The sequence below is a fragment of the Solanum stenotomum genome, chromosome 6, assembly GCF_019186545.1.
Source record: "Solanum stenotomum isolate F172 chromosome 6, ASM1918654v1, whole genome shotgun sequence".
Classification (NCBI taxonomy): Eukaryota; Viridiplantae; Streptophyta; class Magnoliopsida; order Solanales; family Solanaceae; genus Solanum; species Solanum stenotomum.
Window position 1 is genome coordinate 7,220,050 of NC_064287.1, and position 6,686 is coordinate 7,226,735.

Genomic DNA, 6,686 nt, shown 5'->3' on the forward strand with positions numbered 1-6,686 from the left:
TAGATAAAGGATTTATAAAGGAATTATTTAAAACTACATTTTATGCTACAATTCTTTCTATCTGATAGGAAAAAAAATTCATGATTCTGAATCGATCTTACTTGGATCAAAAATCTCAAATTTATCTATGAAGAACTAATAAAATTTTATTGGTGTATATATTTAATTTTTTTGTATAATACTAATTGATATGCTGGAATATTTTCAACTCTCCTTTCTGGTAACCAAGAAAATAAATGACAATTAACATATTATCAAAGAAAAAATAATGAAGAAAAATGAGAGAAGAATTAATTAATATTAGAAGATGTCAAGAATATCATCTATAGAACAATTGCAAAGAGGACACAACCCTCTATTCAACCAAAGTTCTCTTGAACAAATCCTACAATAAGTATGTCCACAATGCACACACAACACACTGAATCAATTTCTCTCTCTTTTTTGCTATGTGGCATGTTATTGTTATTATTATTGTTTTTCTCATCTTCATTTATGTCCGTCTCCTCAAACAATATCAGCAATGTCTTTAATTGTGTTGTGGGAGTCATGCTCACCATTCGTTCTGCTTCCAACACCATTGCCAAGTTCACTCGTCGAGCTCCATTATGGGCTCTTCTTCATCTACATAATATTGGGTCTCTTCTTCTTCCTCTACTACCATGTTAGATACCCTTGTGTTCCATGAAGGTCCGCAACAAGCAGCTAACCCATTAAATTTAAGTCGTCGTTTCAACTTCTTCCATTACATCTTTGGCCTATCTTCACCGTTCACTTTTTTCTTCTCCCTCTTGTTTTATTTTTGAGGGTTTGTGTATTCCCTTCTCTATGAAATAAAAATTTAGAAAAAGTTGGTAATAGAAGAAAATATGCTCCCTTTATTTCAGTGAATGAAATATTTTTAATTTTTCAAGATTCAAATTATGTAAATTTTAATTAAGATTTTTAAAACATACATATTTGCATAAGAAGAATGTAATTTATAGCACATACCATACAATTTTTTTATTTTCAAATATTGAATTGGTCTAATTAAATTTATCTTCATCAAACTAACCATCAAAAGGCAAAAATATACTACATGAATTGAGACAAAGAAATTACTGATTATAACTCAAACCTAAATTAATAGGAGTTGACAATATGAATCTCTTGTATCTAAATTATTATATATTTTTAGGAAAATACATAAAAAAAACACCTAAACTTGGCAGGATAACTTACTTTAGCACTTTAACTTTACGGATAATTATTTGCCCCCCTAATCTCATTTGAAATGAATTTAATATCACCTTAAGATTATGATATCAGTCTCACAGTGGCAAGTGCATCTCACACACGCCATGTCATCAACACATCAGCGCCACAACACTGCCACACCAGCGCCACCTTGAAACTTATTTAAATTTTGATTTTTTAGTTCTTCTTTTATTTCTTTTTATTTATTAACAATTTTAGAAAGAAAAAAAATAGGAAAAAATGAGGATTAATCTTACATTAAAAAAAATTCAAGTTCATCACCATTAATACAAACACTATCTTAAATATTGATTTTGAAGCAACAATTTTCAACACCAACAATCTTCTCTTTTCAATTTTCAAAATTAGTGATATCAATTTTGATTCATAACTTGAAAAAAAGAAGACCCTCTTCTTAAAATCGAAAATTAATATGAGTGAAAGATCAGAAGTAAAGAAAAAAATGGTGGGGGTTCAACGATGAAGGAGAAAAAGACAAGAAATATGATAGTTGAAAGAGGGGAGGTTTGGAGTAGGAGAAAGAGGGTGGGGGTGTGCAGTTCGAAGAAGGAGAAATGGGGTGGGGAGTTTTGAAGAAGGACAAAGAGAGGGGGAGGGGGGTGTTTCGAGTAAGGGGTGGTGCAAGGGTGGTTAAAGGCGGTAGGGGGTGGTGGGTTGTGGGGAAGAAGAAAGTGTGGGGTTGCTAGTAACTAAGGGTGGGATGGTGGGGTGTGAGGAGGATGAAGAATGAAAAATGAAAAATGATGGTCGGAAAGGGAAAAACGGGACCCACTTATCTTTTTCCTTTTAAATTTTTTGTCAAATGCGCTTGCATTTTTTTCACTTGTCATGTCAGTGATTTGGGTTCATTTAAATTCACTTGATATGAGATTAGGGGGGTAATGAACTACCCATAAAGTTAAAGTACTAAAGTAAGTTCTCCTGCCAAGTTCAGGTTTTTTTTTTTTTATGTATTTTCCCTATATTTTTTGTAGAATAAGTCTTATCTATTATGGGAGCTTGAGACCAAAAAAAATATATATCAAATACTTCAATAAAAAAGTGAAAGTAAAAGAGGGATTAGGAAATGTGAACCTGAATCCTTGTTTAATTAAAAAATAATAATTAGGGGTTTTGGAAAATGAAAATGCGATAAAAATCTACAAAAAATGAGGTAAATTACCTATGTGAATATAAGAAATTATATGTACATTGAAAGAAAAGATTTCTTGCTTCTCCAGAATTAATGATTTGTTCTTATTTTTTTCCTTTTCCGCATAAGAAGGAAGACGAAGAAGAAGAGAGAATGTGAATTTTAATAGAAAGGGGAGAGGGTTTGTTTCGAAATTAGGAAAGATTTTGTCTATCTTTTCGAGTTTGAAAAATAGTTATTCTCTACCTTTTTCCTAACTAACTTTTTAATTTTTTTATTCTACCCTTATATTATTGATCTTTTTTGTTTTACTTTTTTTAAAAAATAAAATCATAATATTTTTTTATTTCTGTTGGAGTAATTATATAACATGGGATGAGAAAAATCGGCAATATCAAATAGTCAGAATTTATTAGTCTAATTATGTCACGCCCCGAGCCTACACTCTAGGCGGGACTGACACTCAAGAACCATTGTTGGCCCCAAGCAAACCCTTGGCCTGACTTACTTACTCAGCGGAAGACTTTAAGCATTAAGAAAAGAACTCACATGCAAGATAACTCAACTGTCTCAAACTTAACTCATAATGTTTTAGAAATAACATTTAACTTAGCCAAAGTGGCAACTCAATTATGAACATATGCCAATAACAAAGTAAAGACAAATGAACTAACTGACTGTCTATCTATGAAGCCTCTAAACAATTGAGATGGATATCGGGACAGGCACGACATCCTAATGAACTACTAATAAAACTGAAAGCAATAAAAGGAGTCCTCTGAAATGCAAGGAGGCTCACCAACTGACTCTAAAGTGCTCACTGGATCAATGATGTGCTGGATGCTGATCCTGGTTACCTGCGTCTGCATCATAAGATGATGCAGGCCAACTGGCATTAGTACATTGAATGTACGAGTATGCGAGTTGGAATGCTAAACACAACTTAAGCTTGAAAAGAATTTGAAAGGAACTGAAAAACTTACCTGGCTCAACTCAACTCAACATAACTGAACTCATCTCCATATAAAACAGTTTAAAAACAAGTGCAATATAAGGAAAAGTTGTTTAAAACATGATGTCAACTCTCTATATTTAGAAATAAAATAATAACTCTGTAAATATGCAAAGATACAATATGAACTCTGTTTGTATATGAAAATACAAAATATTGTTGTGGGAGTTTCTCTAACTGACAACCATCACTTAAGAGCTATAGTGATGATACAACGTTTTACCTCACGCTGCCAAGGACCGTCCTATACCTTGCCAGGGGGTATAGAACCTAACTCACTAAGTGGATCCACTAGTCTATGCTAAAAAGAACTAAAGGAATCATCTAAAAAGTATGACCCTTTTTTACCCATGGTGGCTACATGGTTTATAGGGGTTGTGAGTTGTTTGAACTCTCCCCCATATCGGTGCTCAATACTACTCCCAAAAATATAATATTAGCTCTTACGTTTAAAAACATACTTTTTTCTGTGATTTGAGATTAGTACTCAAAAACTTAGATCAAAGGCTATCTTTGGAAATCAAAGTTTCCTCTCTTACTTCATTTAGAAAGCAATTACTCTTTTATGAAAACTAGCCTGAAGGCTCTTTGGAAATCGAGGTTTCCTTTCTTGTTTAAATGTAAAAATATTTTAAACCCTTTGGGAATATATAGTCCTCATATACTTTTGAAGAGGTGGTAAGACTTCATGGAGTCCCAGTCTCCATATTTCAGATAGAGGTACACAATTTACTACACAGTTTTGGAAATCTTTTCAGAAAGGCTTGGGTTCAAAGGTGAACTTAAGTACTACCTTTCATCCTCAGACTAATGGGCAAGCAGAGTGCACTATTCAGACATTAGAAGATATGTTGAGGGTATGTGTGATTGATTTAAAAGGAAATTGGGATGATCACCTACCTCTCATTGAGTTTGCTTACAGCAACAATTACTACTCTAGCATCCAAATGGCTCCTTATGAAGCTCTTTATGGGAGAAGATGAAGATCTCATATTGGATGGTTTGAAGTTGGTGAAGCAAGGTTGATAGGACCAGATTTAGTTCACCAAGCTATGGAAAAGGTGAAAGTGATTCAAGAGAGGTTGAAAACGGCACAGATTCGTCAAAAATCCTACACTGATATTAGGAGAAGGGCGTTAGAGTTCGAAGTAGATGATTGGGTATATTTGAAAGTTTCACCCATGAAGGGTGTTATGAGGTTTGGTAAGAAGGGAAAGCTTAGTCCCCGGTATATTAGACCTTATCGCATAGCCAAGAGGATTGGCAATGTAGCTTATGAGTTGGAGCTGCCACAGGAATTAGCAGCGGTTTATTCGATATTTCATATCTCCATGTTAAAGAAGTGCATGGGCGATTCATTGATCATACCAACTGAAGACATGGAGATCAAGGATAGCTTATCCTATGAGGAGATTCCTGTCTAGATTCTAGACCGCCAAGTTCGCAAGTTTAGAAGAAAAGAGGTAGCATCAGTCAAGGTCCTTTGGAGGATCCAATTTGTTGAAGAAGCTACTTGGGAAGCTGAAGAGGACATGAAGAAGAGATATCCACATCTCTTTGAATCCAAAGAAAGTGCAGATCAAGGTACTAATTTTCTTCTTAGTGCTCTCTAATTTATGAATGAGCATGTGTTTGTTTGCATTTGTTTGTTGGGTGTTTAAGTTTGATGTTGCACCCTAAGCCTAGTAAGAGTAATCTCATTAGAAGATGAATGTTCCCAAGGGGGAGATATTGTAACACCTCGTAACTAGAAAAAAGTTTAAAATCTAGAAATAGTCATTTTTGAAAAGTATAAGGAAATCTGGAAAATTTTAAGTAAGTTAAAGTGAGTTTTGGTCACCTTCAACCGACCATAACTCCTAGCTCAGGATGATTTAGGTGTAGTTCTAGATATGGTTGGAAATCTCTTGGAATGATCTTTCCAACGCCGCTAAGTTTGCACGATTCCGAGTTTGGATGAGTGAGTTATGCTCTTTGGAAGTTGGGTTGTTGGTTTAAGGAAAGTCCAAATCCGGATTTTTGAAGGGTAGTTTGGTCTTTTCCTTACCCTTTTATTTTAATTCGTTTTAGTGAATAAATTAAGGGTCTAAATTGAACTGGGTCAGTTTTACGCTTTTGGAAAAGAGTTAGGGTTTTAGAGAAGAGGAGAAAAGAGAAGGAGAAGCAAGGAAATCGTCAAGATCGTTGAGTTTAGCTTGTCGATTTCGTCGGGGGTGATCCCTACAAGGTATGCGAGATCACATAGCATTGGATTAGTTCACCCATGCGCCAAGCATGTTTACTTCAGCGTGTTTTCTTCCTAAAATGATTGAGAAATTGATGTTCTTGATAGTTGTTCTTGAATTGATTTCGTTCTTGAATATGAGTTGGGATTTAGGAGTTTCTTGATGATTAAGTGTTGTTTCCCTGAGTTGTTTGAGTTAGATTTTGTGTATATGATTTGGGTACATGAAACTAAAGTGAATTTCGGAAAAAAAATTAGATTAAAATGGTTTAGGGTCAGATAACGCGATCAAAAGTTCGTCTGAATTTTTGCCTGAAGGGAGGCTAGCGTGACGCGCCCCGATAGCACCAAGAAGGCTGGGGCAGCGCGCCAGCAGTGCGCCAGAAATGAGTCCCAGTAAAATAGTAAAATGGCGCGGCGCGCCAGGGACGCGCCCGAATCGACGTTTTTCACTAGTTTTCGTCGTTTTGCCTATTTAAGTTATTCTAAAGTGTCCTAACACTTTCCATTGATTCTAACTACTCTAAATGACTTCTAAACACCTAGAAATCATCCATAAACATGAATCATAACCTTGAATACATAAATTCAAATATAAGGAAACTCAAGAGCCAAGTCTAGGAAGTTCTCAAAGTATTTTCAAGAAGTCTTTTGCAAATGCTTTTTAACTTTGTTTTAAGACTTAAGTTTTGAAGTTGAGTAAAGAGTAAGAGCAAAGTTCATTTTCTTTAAAATGATATATGGGAACTAAGTATTTCCAAGAGTAAATGTTTTCACATTTAAGATGAAAGGAAACTGAGATTTCCGAAAGAGTTTTGAACAGTAAAAGGGAACATTGATTCCAAGAGGGCTTTTTAAGCTAAGTATGAGCAATTATCTCAAACCAGAGAAGAAGTTGTTTTAAAAACATATGAACTAAGCATATTTTGGTATTAGTTCATTAGGATGTTGTGGGCCTGTCCCGACATCCATCTCAGTTGTTTAGAGGCTTCATAGACAGACAGACAGTTAGTTATTTAATTCAGTTGTCTTTACTTTTCATTTCATATGTTAAAGAC

The 6,686-nt window shown here is 34.6% G+C and overlaps 1 pseudogene; it reads right to left on the minus strand.

Annotated features, from left to right (window-relative positions):
- Positions 1 to 300: 300 nt before the first annotated feature.
- Positions 301 to 1,345, minus strand: LOC125868444 (uncharacterized; annotated as a pseudogene).
- Between the last annotated feature and the right edge of the window lie 5,341 nt (positions 1,346 to 6,686).